The following is a 17,851-nucleotide window of genomic DNA, read 5'->3' as shown; positions in this document are numbered from 1 at the left end:
TCTTAAATTATGTTGCTGGGCCAGGCACAGTGGTTCATGCCTGTAATCCCAGCACTTTGGGAAGCCAAGGCGGGATGATCACCTGGGGCCAGGAATTTAAGACCAGCCCAGGCAACACACCGAGACCCCATCTCTACAGAAAATAAAAAACTTAGCCAGGCATGGTAGCATGCATCTGTAGTCTCAGCTACTGGGGAGTCTGAGGTGGGAGGACCACTTGAGTCAGGGAGGTGGAGGCTGCAGTGAGCTATGATTGCACCACTGCACTCCAGCCTGGGTAACAGAGCAACACTCTAAAAAAATAAATAAATAAAAATCCAGCAAATTCAGAGTCCTTGGCCCTGGCCTATTTAAAATGCATATTTCTGGGACCCAGCTTATTAAAATGACAATTGTCCCCACCCCAAGAGATAACGTTTTTATTCTCTCTCTCTGTCTAAAGCCAACCCAGAAATCTGCATCTTAATACCTTCTCCTGGTGTTTTTTGGTGATTCTGTCATCTGAGAGTGGCTCTACATTGCAGTGAGCGGGTGGATATCATACATCTGAGCGTAGAGAGGTCAGACACTGCTGGGAGACAAAAGAAACGTAAAACACCGCCCTCCCCGACCCCACCCGCCACCCAGGCACATCTGCAGATTGCAACCTCCTCCTACCAAAAACAAACAAACAAAAGAACCCTTAAGTTCCTCCTTTTATACAGAATTCTAATATGTCATTGACGTCTCCATACATTTTCCATAACCTGAAAGTGTGAGGTCCTGTAATGCAAACCACGAGTGCCTCTGGGCTGTGATAGAGGCACTCCAAATTGCAAATCCACAAGACGTTGAACATCTGGATAGAGCATGAGCCTTGGAAAAATCATGCCTCTTGGTATCCATGGTGTCTGAAGCGAAGCAAAGCAAAACAGTGTGCCAGGGGTGGATATGGAAAGGGATTGAACAGAACCCCCTGTTAAAGGGGTATAAAAGGTCACCAAGCGCCTCTACTCTTCTATTGAATGACAGCAATAAATATCAATATAAGCCTCCATGGGTTCTCTCATCACTTGGGTATCCCCCAGCCCCTGCTTCCATAAAGTCTTAAATTGTAAATCCTGGTATTTTGGAAGGAATACAGTAAAATCGGGCCATAAATACACTAGCCTTTGGGTTCCAAGTCACTCTCCAAAGCTCCTTCCCATCCTCCAAGACTGTCCTCATGTTTACTTGAACCTAAAGCCTCTTTACAAGCCTGAGACCTCTTTTCTTGGTATTAGAAACTGACCTAAGCCCCCAGCAGTAAAAGGCAGGGAGAGCTGTAGTTCTCATTCCCTCCACCTGACTGCTGGTAGTGTGCTACAATGAAAGCAAATCTCAGCCCGCAAGGAAGGAGAAAAAAATTATTAGTGAGCAGGCAAAATAGATTCATGCCACCTACACCTAAAGCTCAGTGGAAGTGCATGTTTTAGGATGTATGATGATATGGTTTGGCTGTGTCTCCACCCAAGTCTCAAATTGTAGCTTCCATAATTCCCCTGTGTTGTGAGAGGGACCTGGTGGCGGGTCTTTCCCATGCTGTTCTTGTGATAGTGAATAAGTTTCATGAGATCTGATAGTTTTATTTAATTATTATTATTATTATTATTGAGACAGAGTCTTGCTCTGTCACCCAAGCTGGAGTGCAGTGGCATGATCTTAGCTCACTGAAACCTCCGCCTCCCAGGAGTGATTCTCCTGCCTCGGCCTCTGGAGTAGCTGGGATTACAGGTGCACACCACCATGCCTGGCTAACTTTTTTTGTAGTTTTAGTAAAGATGAGGCTTCACCATTTTGGCATGGCTGGTCTAAAACTTCTGACCTCAGGTGATCCACCAGACTTGGCCTCCCAAAATGCTGGGATTACAGGCATGAGCCACCATGCCCTGCTGGTCTGATGGTTTTAGAAAGGAGAGTTCCAGCCGGGCGCAGTGGCTCACACCTGTAATCTCAGCACTTTGGGAGGCCGAGGCAGGTGGATCACCTGAGGTCAGGAGTTCAAGAGCGGCCTGACCAATATGGTGAAACCTCGTCTCTACTAAAAATACAAAAATTACCCAGGCATGGTGGCAGGCGCCTATAGTCCCAGCTACTCGGGAGGCTGAGACAGGAGAATCGCTTGAACCCAGGAGGCAGAGGTTGCAGTGAGCTGAGATCGTGGCATTGCACTCCAGCCTGGGTGACAGAGCAAGACTCTGTCTCAAAAAAAAAAAAAAAAAAAAAAGAGAGTTCCCCTGCACGTGCTCTCTCTTGCTTGCCACCATGCAAGATGTGACTTTGCTCCTCCTTTGCCTTCCGCCATGATTGTGAGGCCTCCCCAGCCATGTGGAACTGTGAATCAATTAAACCTCTTTCCTTTATAAATTACTCAGTCTCCGGTATGTCTTTATTAGCAACATGAAAACAGATTAATACACATGGACAGCAGGATGGGATGAGACAGCAGTACCAGGCAGGAATTCCTTCTTAAGTGTGTGGGTGGGTGGGAGTGGGGGGTGAGTCCTGCAGGAGTTCTGCACTAAGATGTCCCAAAGCTTTTACAAGCCTGGGCTCACCCAATTCTTATGCCCCATTTTAATGGCGACAGAGGTACCTATATAACATTTCTAGCCAGTCATTTATTTTGAATTTGACTCATTTCACCAATGGAAAGGTATTGCTGAGATCCCTGTACTAATGATAGGGGAGCAGAGATTCATTCCCAGAAGGCTGTGATCACTTTGGTCAGTGTGCTGGCAGAGGGGCAGGAGGGAGATGCTCTGAACCCAAAGCCCCTTTCCTAACTCCACCCCAAGGCCACCACCACCCCAGGAAATCCCAGCAACCTCAAATAAGGATGTGGAGGAGGTGGAGCTTCCTGAGGCTTCATGGCATTCAGTGACACAATCTTTCCTGCCTTGTCTGTAAAACTGTAACAAGGAGTACAGGGGCCATGCAAATCCCCCTGCAGACAGAGGAGGGGCCAGGCTGCTGGCAATTTTCTTCCTTTCTTCCTTTCTTCCTTTCTTCTTTTCTTCCTTTCCTCCTTTCTTTCTTTGTTTTCTTTCTTTCTTTCTTTTTTTGAGACAGAGTCTCACCCTGTCGCCCAGGCTGCAGTGCAATGGCGTGATCTCAGCTCACTGCAACCTTCGCCTCCCGGGTTCAAGTGATTCTCCTGCCTCAGCCTCCTGAGTAGCTGGGATTAGAGGCGCGCACCACGCCTCTAATTTTTTGTATCTTTAGTAGAGATGAGGGTTCACCATGTTGGCGAGGCTGGTCTCGAACTCCTGACCTCATGATCTGCCTGCCTCAGCCTCCCAAAATGTTGGGGTTACAGGCATGAGCCACCGCACCCAAGCGGTTTATGAGCCATTAAAACACAAAGTAGATTTTTTTTTTTTTGAGACAGAATCTCACTCATCACCCAGGCTGGAGTGCAGTGGTGCCATCTCGGCTCACTGCAACCTCCACCTCCTGGGTTCAAGTGATTCTCCTGCCTCAGCCTCCCAAGTAGCTGGGACTACAGGCACTCGCCACCACGCCCAGGTAATTTTTTGCATTTTTAGTAGAGACAGGGTTTCACCATGTTGGCCAGGATGGTCTTGATCTCTTGACCTTGTGATCTGCCTGCCTTGGCCTCCCAAAGTGCTGGGATTACAGGCATGAGCCACCACGCCCGGCCAAAACACAAAGTAGATTTTTAATTCATGCCATCTAATATGGTAGCCATTAGCTGTGTGGCTACTTAAATTAAAATTTATTTTCATTTATTTATTTATTGGAGATGCAGTCTTGCTCTGTCACCCAGGCTGGAGTGCAGGGGCATGATCTCGGCTCATGGCAACCTCTGCCTCCTGGGCTCAAGCGATTCTCCTGCCTCAGCCTCCCGAGTAAGTGGGTTTACAGGCGCCCGCCACCATACCCAGCTAATTTTTGTATTTTTAATGGAGACGTGGTTTCACGATGTTGGCCAGGCTGGTCTCGAACTCCTGACCTCAGGTGATCCTCCCACCTTGACCTCTCAAAGTGCTGGGATTACAGGCGTGAGCCACTGTGCCCAGCCTTAAATTAAGATTTTATTAATTAACTTTAAATAAAATTTAAGATTCAGTTCTATCATACTAGACACATTTCAAGTGTTCTGTAGCTACACATGGCTGGCCACCTCCACATTGGGCAGTGCAGGTAAAGGCAATTTCTACTGGACAATGCTGTTTTAAATGCTTGCGTTGAATAAAATGAGATGTTATCACCACCACCAGAAAAATGCAATGTAGTATAATGGTGACCTTAATAAGATGATTTGAGCAGGCTTCTCAAACATTAGTGTGCACAGGAATCGCCTAGGGATGTTATTAAAATGCAAATTCTTATTTTTTTTTTTTTTTGAGATGGGGTCTCACTCTGTTGCCCAGGCTGTAGTGCAATGGCATGATCGTGGCTCACTGCAACCTCAGCCTCCCAGGCTCAAGCAATTCTCCTGCCTCAGCCTCCTGAGTAGCTGGGATTACAGGCGCCTGCCACCATGACTGGCTAATTTTTTGTATTTTTAATAGAGACTGGTTTCACCATATTACCCAGGCTGGTCTCGAACTACTGGCCTCAAGCGATCCACCTTCCTCGGCCTCCCAAAGTGTTGGGATTACAGATGTGCACCACCACGCCTGGCCTTAAAATACAAATTCTGACTCAGCAGGTCTGGGATGAGACCCTAGATTCTGCATTTCTAATGAGCTCCTGGGTCATACCCACGCTGCTGGTCCATGGACCACTCTTTAGAAGGAAGAGATTAGAAGATTCATTGAAAAACAAGAGAGCCAGGCATGGTGGCACATGCCTGTGGTCCCAGCTACTCATGAGGCTGAGATGGGAGGATCACTTGAGCCCAGGAGTTTGAGGCTGCAGTGAGCTCTGATTGTGCCACGGCACTCTAGCCTGGGTCATAGAGTGAGACCTCATCTCTAAAAAAATCAAAACAGGCGAGGAGCGGTAGCTCACACCTGTTATCTCAGCACTTTGGGAGGCTGAGGCAGGTGGATCACCTGAGGTCAGGAGTTCGAAACCAGCCTGGCCAACATGGCAAAACCTCATCTCTACTAAAAATATAAAAATTAGCCAGGTGTGGTGGCGCATGCCTGTAATCCCAGCTACTTGGAAGGCTGAGGCAGGAGAATCGCTTGAATCTGGGAGGTGGAGGTTGCAGTGAGCCAAGATCGCGCCACTGCACTCCAGCCTGAGAGACAGAGTGAGACTCTATCTCAAAAATAAATAAATAAATAAATAAATAGATGACACTTAAGGTGCATTATAGGCATTGAGCCTCAGGAATGGGGCCCGAGTTGAGACCTATGTGACAAGTGACGCACATTACCTTCTTTGGCTTTGACAGGATGCCTTGGCCACTGAGTAACCTCACTCAGACACGATGTCTCATATCAGGCCTGTTGTGAATGACAGGCCCAGCACAAGAGCCCTTTTGCCACACTGATAGGCCCTGACAGTCAGGGACAGCTCCCCTGCCCTCTCCCACGTTGGGGCCTCAGGAGGCCCTAACTCCCCAGGGACCAAGGGGGCCTGCAGTGACAGCTGCCTGAGACAGCTCTGCTCAGACGCTGAGCTGGATGCCTTGTTTCAGCCTCCCCTTTATTTCCTGTCTTTTTTCAAATGTAAAAATAGGAAAGCACAAAGTACCCTTATTCCCACGGCCCCAAATTACCATTGTTAGAATTTTTCATGCACCGCTCAGTTCTGTGTATGTCACTATAGTCTGTCAATTTGTTGACCCCCAATGAATGCGGCCTCTTAGTATTCATGTCTCGCCTCATGTATTTCCCCTTGAGCTTGGGCTGGCCCCATGACATGCTTAACTACAGAACGTGGCAGAAGTGACATTCTGTGTCAGGTCCCAGCCTAAGCCGTCAGGAGGCCTAGCAGCTCCTGCTTTTGTGTTCTCAGAAGCCCTGAGCAGCCACATCAGAAGTCTGGCTAGCATAGGCCGGGCATGGTGGCTCACACCTGTAATCTTAGCACTGTGGGAGGCCAGGGCCGGAGGATCACTTGAGCCCAGGAGTTTGACACCATACTGGGCAACATAGGGAGACCCCTGTCTCTACAAATAATTTTTAAAATTATTATTTTTTTTACAAAAATTAGCCGGGTGTGGTGGTGCACTCCTGTAAGCCCAGCTACTTGGGAAGCTGAGGCATGAGAATCGCTTAAACACAGGAGGCAGAGGTTGCAGTGAGCTGAGATCGCTCCACTGTACTCCAGCCTGGGTGACAGAATGAGACTCTGTCTCAAAAAAAAAAAAAAAAAAAAAAAAACAACGGCCAGGCGCGGTGGCTCACACCTGTAATCCCAGCACTTTGGGAAGCCGATGCAGGCTGATCACGAGGTCAGGAGATCGAGACCATGCTGGCTAACATGGTGAAACCTCGTCTTTACTAAAAATACAAAAAATTAGCTGGGCATGGTGGCGGGCGCCTGTAGCCCCAGCTACTCAGGAGGCTGAGGCAGGAGAATGGCATGAACCTGGGAGGCAGAGCTTGCAGTGAGCCGAGATCGTGCCACTGCATTCCAGCCTGGGCGACAGAGCAAGACTCTGTCTCAAAAACAAAACAAAAAAAAAACGTTACCCAGGTGTGGTGGCATGCACCTGTAGACCCAACTACTTTGGAGGCTGAGGTGGGAGGATCACTTGAGCCTAGGAAGTTGAAGCTGCAGAGAGCTGTGATCGTGCCACTGCACCCCAGTCTAAACGACAGAGTAAGACCCTGTGTCTAAAACAAACAAACAAACAAACAAAAAAAGAAGTCTGGCTACCTTAGACTTACCCTAGAGATCATGTCAGGAGAGCACAGGGAGAGGCATGTGGAGAAGAAGAGGGAGGCCCGGCCTCAGCTATCCGTGAACACAGGTACACGGGTGGTCATCAGCCAGCCCAGCAGAAGGACTGCCCAGAGAGTTCAGCCGAAAGGGAACTGGGCATGGTGGCTCACGACTGTAATCCCAGCACTTTGGGAGGCCGAGGCGGGTGGATCACTTGAGATCAGGAGTTTGAGACCAGCCTGGCCAACATGATGAAACTTCATCACTATTAATAAATATATATATACAAAAATTAGCTGGGCGTGGTGGTGCACGTCTGTAATCCCAGCTACTCAGGAGGCTGAGGCAGGAGAATCACTTGAACCTGGGCGGCAGAGGTTTACAGTGAGCCGAGATTGCACCACTGCACTCCAGCCTGGGTGACAGAGTGAGACTCCGTCTCAAAAAAATAAATAAATAAAACAACAACAACAACAAAAAAAAACAAGGCCAGGTGTGGTGGCTCACACCTGTAATCCCAGCACTTTGGGGAGGCCGACATGGGCAGATCACCTGAGGTCAGGAGATTGAGACCAGCGCCAACATGATGAAACCCTGTCTCTACTAAAAATACAAAAATTAGCTGGGCATGGTGGCAGGCGCCTGTAATCCCAGCTACTTGGGAGGCTGAGACAGGAGAATTGCTTGAATCTCGGAGGCGGAGATTGCAGTGAGCCGAGATTGTGCCACTGCACTCCAGCCTGGGCAACGAGAGTGAAACTCCGTTTCAAAAAAAGAAAGGGAAGAATTGGGAGCAAATACGATGGTGGTGGTTTTAAGCCATGAAGTTTCAGGTGCTTCCTCAGATAGCAGCTGATTACAAAAACCTGAGTGGCTCAGGTCCTAGAGGAGCACCCAGTCCCCTCGTCTCAGTACCTGCCCCTTCTCCTCAGATCCCAAGTGTCCTTGAGCAAGGAGAGGAAAAGATACATTAAGGGACAGTCTGGAGAAAGCAGGTAATATTTATTCATTTATTAATGTGTATCTCATCTCAGTTCCTAAAAGGATATGAGGTTTACCAAAAGTGCATATAATGTGAAGTTTTCCTTTTTTAGAGACGGGGTCTTGCTCTGTCACCCAGGCTAGAGTGCAGTGGCACGATCACAGCTCACTGCAGACTCAACCTCCTAGGCTCAAGCGATCCTCCCACCTCAACTTCCTGAGTAGCTGGGACTACAGGCATGCACCACCATACCCGGCCAAGTTTTTTTAATTTTTTTTTGTAGAGACGAGGTCTTGCTCTGTTGACCAGGTTTGTCTTGAACTCCTGGCCTCAAGCAACCCTCCCACCTCACCCTCCTAAAGGGCTTTGATTATAGGCAGGAGACACGTCGCCCAGCCGATGTTTTCTTAAAGCTAGAAGGATGAGGGGGAGGAAAAAGGCTCAGTAAAGGCAGGAAGGTCAAGGGCTACCTGCCAGGTGGAAGTCTGTTTTGATGCCACCTCTCTTCATATGGGCTTGGGAGGTGGCCTGAAAATGTGGCCCTGAAAACCCTTGTGACCCGGAGGGAGAAAGTGATCAAGCTTTCCCAGGAAAGGGACAGGGGTGTCATCCTCACCCAGGGAAGTGTTCCCCTCTAGAAATACAGTTAGAGAGAGTGTGGGGGTGGGTGAACTGTGTGATTCTGGACTTTGGGTGGTGGTGTGGAGGAAGGCTTTGTGGAGGAAGGACTAGGAGGTGTGGCACCAGGCTGTGAGGGGAAGGAGAACCAAGTGGAGCCAATCAAGAGGCCCAGGCTCGGGACAGCCAGCTTTTGGGTAAGCAGGAGCACATAGTTCCCTCCCATCGATTTCCAGGCTGCAGCCCCAGGCTCGGAGGCAGGCGGGTTCCAGCCACACGTGGGCCAGGCTGGGGTGTTAGGGTAGGGGAGGCTGCACCCTCCAGATCCCCTCTTTCACCTTCTCCAGCTCCAGGGGGAGAGGAACTTTTTCCAGAAGACAGGGCAGCCCTAGACACAGGCTCCTCACCCCATGTCGCTGCCACCTGCTCCAGCTCTGTGGGCTTGGGGCTGTGGGTGGGGGGTTCTCTCCTTCCATCCCCAGCTCTAATCCCTTGCAGCTGTTGTCCTTCTGGGGAAGACAGTTGTGTCAGAGTGGAGGGGAGTAGTTATTTTGAGTTGATCACTAGCTTCCAACTGGGACACATGGATGGCCTTGTCGGGCCCAGCAGTGGGGTGAGCCTGACGAGGGCAGCCCACATGGCCACAGGGGTTGCTGGGGAGCAGGAGGCCGCCCTGGCTGCAATGGGGGCTGCAGAGGATAGAGACGGGCCAGGGAGGCCAGAGGCCAGAGGTGTGAAATGCCGGAAATAGATCTGGTGTCCTGAGCATGGGATGGTAAAGTGGGCACAGCTCCCCGCACTGGCCCCTGTGCCACTGGCAACAGTGGAGAAGGAAAAGAGGTCCCTGAGACTGAGGCTGGGCTGCTGGGGGAGGGTAGTGTCTCTCCTCGTAAGGGGCTGGCTAGGCAAGGGTGGTGATTGTCCCCCTCTTCCAGGCAGGCCCTGCCCAACACCTTCTTCCATCCAGAAGGCAGGCTTAGTGGAGGCCTTACACCTCTGATGGTGCAGGATCATTGCAGGGCAATGAACCAATGGATGTGCCCTTCTGAGTGGGAAAAACCAAGTGGCTCAGTGGCTCAGCCCTTCCCTTCAGGGCGTGATGACTTGGACTAAACCTGGCTCCAGTGCTTACCAACCTGAGCTCTGAGACCTGAGGATGTGACATGAACCTCACTGTGCTTTCCTGTTTCACAGAAATGGGAATAACAGCCACGTGCACCTTCCTAGGGCATGGCGGGGATTCACTGATAGCAGATGGAACAGGCTTGAGGCAGGAGTCAGTCCACAGTGAGTGTTGTCATGGTAACTGTAGTTGTCATTGTCTTAGGGTCCTCATGTGGTCCTTGTGGTTGGCCTCCTTCTTGGGCCCCCAACTGTGTCTCAGCTGCATAGAAGGGTTTTATGGCGAGGAGAGGAGAAATGAAGAAATCTTCACCAGGTGGGAAGACTGAGGCTCCTAGAAACGTGGGGAGGAGAGAAGAGTCTCCCTGGACTGTCTGCCCCAGGAGGGCAGGGCTGCATCTGTTTCTTCCCTGCTGGATCCCCTGCCCCCAGGACAGTGCCTGGCACAGGGATGAAAGAATGAGTGGATTTCTGAGTGAATCACCCTGGGGTGTGGACCTGCCCTGGGCTGCTGGCTGAAGACGACTGCATGATGATCTCCTGGGCTGGCCAGTGCCAGGCCACGGCTGTTGGATTCCTCTCTCTGGAATTTGAAGAGGAAAATAGAGAGTGAAGAAGAGGTGAGCCGCGGGGGCTCTGGAGCAGAAGTGAGAAAGAGTCTGACGAGCAGAGGGTGGAGTAGGCCTGTCTAAGGGGAGGCCACACACAGGGCGAGAATGGCAGCTCCTGCCCCTCTCAGTCTCCCTTCCAGCTCCCCAGCACCTGGAGTGGCCAGAGGAGGGAGTGGGAGAGGAGGGAGTTGCACCCGGTCTCATCCTGCAGCCCCCTCCACCGTGAGTGTCCATTCCTTGTTGTTCACTGGTCCCCTCAGTGAGCAAACAGTGAGCCACTGCTGTGTACCGGCTGTGCTGCTAGGATCTGGGGCTGAGCCATGGGCCCTGCAGAGTAGCTTTCCTGTTGAGTGGGAGTCCAGAGAGGGGCTTGTAACCCCACCTTCATGGGGGCAGGTGAGAGGAAAGAGGGAGCGCTTCTCAGAGGAAGCCATGTCTACTGTCTGCACTGAGAGCTGAGGGATGGGTACAAGCTGACCAGGGAAAGGAAGTGAAACACATTTCTAGGCAAAAGAAACACCATGGACAAAGGCCTGGAGGGGCCGGGTGCTGTAGCTCGTGCCTTTAATCCCAACACTTTGGGAGGCCAAGGCAGGTGGATCGCTTTAGCTCAGGAGTTCGAGACCAGCCTGGGCAACATGGTGAAACCCCATCTCTACAAAAAATAAAATAATTAGCTGGGTGTGGTGGCACGCCTGTAGTCCCAGCTATTTGGGAGGCTGAGGCGGGAAGATCACTTGAGCCTGGGAGTCAAGGCTGCATAAGCAGTGATCACGCCACTGCACTCCAGCCTTGGTGACAGAGCAAGACCCTGTCTCAAAAAAAAAAAAAAAAAAAGAAAGAAAAGAAAAAGAAAAGAAAGAAAAAAGAAACGAAAAGGCCTGGAGCTGGAGAGGCTGGAGACAGCCTGGCCAGTTTGAAGGAACTGCAAGAAGTTCCTGTGGCTGGAGCAACGGGTGGGTGGGGGCTGGTGAGAGATCGGGTGAAACGGGGCAATGAATGGCGTCCCCACTCTGGGGTCAGAGCCTGCCTGTGCCAGAGGGTCCAACCCGGCAGCACAGGGGGCGGATGCACCTGAGTGAGTTGTCTTCAGGGCAGAGCCAAGGGCCAGGCCCAGCTGGGCCCGATCTCCAGCCCTGCCACTAGCTGGCCGTGCAGCCCCTGGCCGCTCAGTGCTGCCCCCTGTGGCGATTTCTCCATCTGCACCGGGAAGGGGCTGCCTTGCTGTTCTCTGAAGCCCTGTTCTTGGCTCAGAGGGGCCCTTTGGGCACTGTGGGGGCTGCCGGGGGATGGGGGTGGCAGGATGGAGAGGGCCATGCCAAGTAGTCTGAGAGAAGGGGGTAGGTAGCCCCCAAGGGGGCACCAAGCTTGGCCTTTGTAAGGAAATCCCCTTTTCCAGGGGCCAGTGCAGTCCAGTCGGCTGCTGTCAGCATCACTCTAGACCCTTCCATAGGCTTGGGAGAGATGAATTCCACATGGCTCCTGGCCTGGGTGGCTTTGCTCTTCCCCAGGGAGACCCTCCCGACCCATGGAGGAGGACCTGGGCCCCCTGCCTGGCTTTTCAGGGGAGGCTGACTCATGGCCTTGGCAGCCCCTGGCTCAACCTTTTCCTCCAGCTTTGGGGGAGTGGGGCAGGGGTGAGCTCTTTTCTGGCATTCCCATTCCTCACTTCCTGCCTGCTTCCAGCCTTAGCAGCGGGGCAGGGGTGACATTTATGCCTGCAGCTTTGCAGCTCAGGTCCTGGGAGCCCCTTCCTGTACATTCTCACCTGTTCCTCACAGATGCACCTGCTGGACATGTGGTACTGTCCTTTTTGACAGATGAAGTGCTGAGGTTGCAGAGAGTCGAAGCCTGGCCTGCTGGTACGAAGCTTGGTAGTGTCAGGCTTGCAGGGGTGAGGTTGGGGAGGGATGCGGCTGCTCTCCTGTTCTCCTAGGAAGGGAAGGTTGCAGGCTGGGCTCTGCCTGAGGACCTGGGGTTGGGATCCTTTCACCCTGCAAGGGAGGGATTGGGTGGTCCTGAACTTCAGAGCTGCCTCTGATAGGCATCCTTGGGAACATTCCTTAAGGGACAAGCCCTTCTATCTTTGGAGCCTAGCCAGGCAGGGGGGCGTGGTGTGTGTGGGTGGCTGTCACCAGGAAGGTAGGAAGCACATTGGTGAAAGCCATGTGGGGTGGGGGGGCAGACAGCCCCATATCTGAATCCCAATTCTAGCTCTTCCTCACTGTGTAACTTGGGAAACATCCTTCAGTTCCCAGAGCCTTTGTCTGTAAATGAATCACTATGCCTCCATCTCGGGGTGGGAGAAAGGATTAATTAAACAACATGATCTATTTGTTAATTCAGACCAATGTTCACTGGGAACCCACTGGATGTCAGGCCCTGGGACATGAAATAAGTGAATGGAAGTTCCCTCATTGAACTTCTAGATGGGGGATGAGCGGCTAGGCACGATCTATGATATGGTAGGCTGGAAGGTGATAGGGCAATGGAAAGAGCCAGGAGGGAGCATATGTTGGGGAGTGGGCTGAGCAGGCCCCTTTGAGAAGGTAATGAGCAACTCCAACATCTCAGAGAATAGCATTCTAAGTAGAAAAAACAGCATTTGCAAAGTCCCTGGGGGTGGGCATGTGCCAGCTGATTCAAGAAACAGAGAAAAAGTCCATTGCAGTGGCACATGCCTGTAGTCCCTGCTACTCAGGAGGCTGAGGTGGGAGGATCACTTGAGCCCGAGAATTCGAGGCTGCAGTGAGCTGTGATTGTGCCACTGCACTCCAGTAAGACTCTGTCTCTTAAAAACAAAAACAAAAACAAACAGCATGGATGAACGTGGTGGCTCATGCCTGTAATCCCAGCACTTTGGGAGGCTGAGGTGGGAGGATTGGTTGAGCTCAGGAGTTCAAGACCAGCCTGGGCAACACAGTGAGACCCCATCTTTAGAAAAAAACACAAACAACGAAACGTAGTGTGTGAGGGGAGCGTAGGTGAGAAGGAGGTGGGGTGGGCATCGCCTCCTGTGTGACCAGTTCTATAAGGAACTCACTCTGCAGTAGCTGCTGAGAGACCAGGGCCGGTTTGGACCCAGGCACAGGAAGTCTAACCCCACTACTACATGCTGCGGGGGGCGTGTCCTCTCTCATTTCCTGCCGTCAGATGGCCTCTTCCTCAGGTCTTAAGGCTCAGAGGCCTCCCCAGCCATGGCCTGTGACCTCACCCGGACAGAGTCCCCCCAGCTGTCTGCCACCACCCCCAACTTGGGGAGGGCTCTGTGTCAGCCCTGGCCAGACTCGGGGAGCCTTACAAAGAGTCCTTTCACCAGAGGTCATCCTGGGGGGACCAGGAGGGGAGTGGTGCCCTTCTGCCTGTGGGCATAAAGACCCCCTTTCTCTTCTGCAGCACCAGCTCCTTCTGGCAGGGGAAGCGACCGAGTGCAGGGAGATTATCGTCCTTCTCTTTCAGTGTATGGGCAAGATGGTCCAGACAACGGTGGAGACTACAGGCTACCAGCCTCGGACTGCCTGCAGGGTGGCCCAACCAGCAGCGGCGCTTCTGCCTCAGGGAGTGCCCCACAGCAAACAGCCCAGCACCCATGGGTCTAGGGGTGCCTGCCTAGGATCCTGGGACAGGAGATAAGCCTCCCCAGCCGGGGTGTGAAGGGGTTGGGCTTGTAATGTCAGAGACCTCCCCAGCTGCTCTTCTGGGGTTCCACATCGGTGGCCTCTTCTTGGCTCTGTTAGGGATTCCTCCTGGCCAGTCTTTACCTGGATTTTTAAATTATTATTTATTTATTTATTTTTAGAAACAGGGTCTCTCTCTGTTGCCCAGGCTGGAGTACGATGATCATAGTTACTGCAACCTCCACCTCCCAGGCTCAAGCGATCCTTCTACCTCACCCTCCCGAGAAGCTGGGACTACACGTGTGCACCAGCGCACATAGTTAATTTTTTTTTTCTTTTTTCTTTTTGGTAGGGATGAGGCTTGCTATGTTGCCCAGGCTGGACCCGAACTCCTGGCCTCAAGTGATCTTCCTGCCTCAGCCTCCCAAAGCACCGAGGTTGCAGGCATGAGTCACAGAGCCTGGCCTTTACTCGGATTTCTGACTTCTAACCTGGGCCAAGTCCCTCACACTGCAGTGTGACATTCTATGCTGGACAGGGACCTGCCCTTGGAGGGAAGCAGGCAGGAAATGGGGAGCACAGAGGGACAACCCAGTGGCTATTGAGAGGGGAAGCTCATGGTCCGCCGAGTTGCCTGGGACAGAGCGTGTGCCTATGACAGGGGTGAGAGGAGGGACAGGGCTTCCCAGGCAGAGCAGGCAGCATGTGCAGAGGCCCTGGGGAGGCCAGGCCCTACCACAGACATGCGGGAGTGATGAGGATGCTTGGCTGGGTGGGGACGGGCCAACAGGTCTTGCTCCAGAGCAGGGGCTTTATCCAGAAAGCACCAAGCCCTCACCCAAGGTCCCATGTCGGCCCTTAGGAGGTGATTTTTGGGGAAGATGGGAGCCAGGAGCAGGGGCAGGAAGAAAGCAGCCAGCAGGGACCTGGGGAAGATGAGGAGGTGGATGAGCCTGGCCAGTAATGGGTCCAAGGGTTGAGTCAACTGACCAGCTCAGGATGAACCCTGGGTTCTGACTTGAGCAATGGAGGGGGCTGGAGGAGACACCAATGGGGCTGGGAGCACTTGGGGAGGAGCAGGGTGGCTGGGGGGTAGTCTGAGGAGCTGGTGGAACAACTTGGGGAGATGCCCGCAGGATGGGTATAAGGCTACGAGTGCTGGAGAGCCTGGGGAGAGAATGGGATGAGGGTGGGAGGAAAGGAGGAGGAAAAGTAAGGGGAGTTGGAGGAAAGGAGAGAGAGAGAGAGAAGAGAGCAAGAAAGAAAAGGAGAGGTTGGGCGCAGTGGCTCATGTCTGTAATCCCAGCACTTTGGGAGGCTGAGGTGGGCAGATCACGAGGTCAGGAGTTTGAGACCAGCCTGCCCAACATGATGAAACCTCGTCTCTACTAAAACTACAAAGCTTAGCCAGGCATGGTGGCCCACACCTGTAATCGCAGCTACTTGGAAGGCTAAGGCAGGAGAATCGCCTGAACCTGGGAGGCGGAGGTTGCAGTGAGCCGAGATTACGCCATTGCACTCCAGCCTGGGAGACACAGCAAGACTCTGTCTCAAAAAAAAAAAAAAAAAAAAAAAAAAAGAAGCAATGGAGAAAGTGAAGGAAAGTGAGGCCAGGCGTAGTGGCTCAAGCCTGTAATCCCAGCACTTTGGGAGGCCAAGACGGGCAGATCGCAAGGTCAGGAGTTTGAGACCAGCCTGGCTGATGTGGTGAAACCCTGTCTCTACTAAAAAATACAAAAATAAGCTGGATGTGGTGGCAGCAGTCTGTAGTTCCAGCTACTCGGGAGGCTGAGGCAGGAAAATCGCTTGAACCTGGAAGGCGGAGGTTGCAGTGAGCCAAGATTGCACCATTGCACTCCAGCCTGGGCAACAGAGCGAGACGAAAGACTCTGTCTCCAAAAAACAAACAAACAAACAAAACCAAACAGGAAAGTGTGGTGAAAGTGAGAACCCTGGAGCTCTACACTGTGGCCCCTGCTTTCTGCGTGAGAGGAGAAGATGCTAGAACCACAGGAGAATGGCATGATTGACCTACCTGATTATGAGCATGTAGAAGATGAAACTTTTCCTCCATTCCCACCTCCAATCTCTCCAGAGAGACGAGATGTTGAAGGGGCTGAACCTGATGAAGAGTCAGGAAGCAGAGTCCCGTACCTCCAAAGAGAACAGTTAAAAGAAGTATACCCAAGCTGGATGCTCAGATATTAATTTCAGAGAGAGGACTTCCAGCCTTAAGGCATGTATTTGGTAACGCAAAATTCAAAGGTAAAGGTCATGAGGCTGAAGATTTGAAGACTCTAATCAGACACATGGAGCACGGGGCACACAGGCTCTTCCCTAAACTGCAGTTGGAGGATTTTTTATTGACAGAGTTGAATACCTGGGAAATGAAAAGGAAGTTCAGGCTTGTTTAAAACAAATTCGACTTGATCTCCCTATTTTACCTGAAGATTTTATTAGCAATAATGATGAAGTTGTGGAAAATAATGGACATGATGTAACCGCTACTGAATTAGATCCCTTTCTGACAAACTCATCTGAAAGTGAGATATTTGCTTCTGAGTCAAGTAGAAGCCTAACAGAAGAGCAACAACAAAAAATTGAGAGAAATAAACAACTGGCCTTTGAAAGAAGGCAGGCAAAGCTGCTAAGTAATAGTCAGTTCCTAGGAAATGATACGTTAATGAATGCACCCAGGGCATAGACAGTTGAGGTTAATGCTGATGAGGATCAAAAGGAGGAGTCAACTGGATTAAGGGAAAACATGCTAGACAATCCATGCAATGATGCTCCTGCTAATACTTTAAATGAAGCAGAGGAATTAAAATTAGAGGACACACTGCTGGATCAGTCTTTCACAAATGTGCAACAGTAACTTGAAGCTTCATCCAGAAATGTTACTGAATGCTACATGAGTTTCCATTAAGATAAGATGTATCTGTTAGCTCACCATCCTGCAAGCTTGGTGTTATTATGTTTTTTTGTTGTTGTTATTGTTTTGTTTTGTTTTGTTTTTTGAGATGGAGTTTCCCTCTTGTTACCCAGGCTGGAGTGAAATGGTACCATCTCTGCTCACTGCAGCCTCCACCTCCCTGGTTCAAGCGATTCTCCTGCATCAGTCTCCTGAGTAGCTGGGATTACAGGCGTCTGCCACCACGCCTGGCTAATTTTTTATATTTTTAATAGAGATGGGGTTTCACTATGTTGGCCAGGCTGGTCTCAAACTCCTGACCTCAGGTGATCCACCTGCCTCAGCCTCCCAAAGTGCCAGGATTACAGGCGTGAACCACCGTGCCTGGCCATATTTTTTCTTCTTTGAGTGAAAATCCTTAGGTAGTAAAACTTTTACAGATTCTTGTTTAAAATCTGGTGTTTGTTTATAATTATTCTTGTCACTTTAGTTAGATCTATTTATTCTCTTTAGTGTTTGTTTTTATATAGATATGACTTTATAAAATGATTAGGGCCAGGCATGGTGGATCACGCCTGTAATCCCAGCACTTTGGGAGGCCGAGGCGGGCAGATCACTAGGTTAGGAGATGGAGACCATCCTGGCTAACACGGTGAAATCCCGTCTCTACTAAAAATACAAAAAATTAGCTGGGCCCGGTGGTGGGTGTGGTGGCGGGTGCCTGTAGTCCCAGCTACTCAAGAGGCTGAGGCAGGAGAATGGCGTGAACCCAGGAGACAGAGCTTGCAGTGAGCCGAGATCGCGCCACTGCACTTCAGACTGGGTGACAGAGCGAGACTCTGTTCCCCCTCCAAAAAATAAAAAATAAAAATAAAATGATTAGTAGGTAATAAGCAGTTTCTGCTGATGATCTATCATTGAATGCCTTGTTTTCACCAAGTTGGAGGTTTTGTTTGTTTGTTTGTTTGTTTAGATGGAGTCTCACTCTGTTGCCCAGGCTGGAGTGCAGTGGTGAAATCTCGGCTCACTGCAACCTCTGCCTCCGGGTTGAAGCGATTCTCCTGCCTCAGCCTCTCAAGTAGCTAGGATTATAGGCACGAGCCACCACACCCAGCTACTTTTTTTTTTTTTTTTGTATTTTTTTGTATTATTATACTTTAAG

At 50.9% G+C, this 17,851-nt stretch overlaps 1 pseudogene; it reads left to right on the top strand.

Moving 5' to 3' along the window:
- Nucleotides 1-15,765: 15,765 nt before the first annotated feature.
- LOC101154431 (TIMELESS-interacting protein-like) lies at nt 15,766-16,704 on the top strand (annotated as a pseudogene).
- Nucleotides 16,705-17,851: the final 1,147 nt, after the last annotated feature.

Source organism: Gorilla gorilla, chromosome 18, assembly GCF_029281585.2.
Source record: "Gorilla gorilla gorilla isolate KB3781 chromosome 18, NHGRI_mGorGor1-v2.1_pri, whole genome shotgun sequence".
In the NCBI taxonomy this organism is placed as follows: Eukaryota; Metazoa; Chordata; class Mammalia; order Primates; family Hominidae; genus Gorilla; species Gorilla gorilla.
This window is presented reverse-complemented; position numbering and strand designations above follow the sequence as displayed.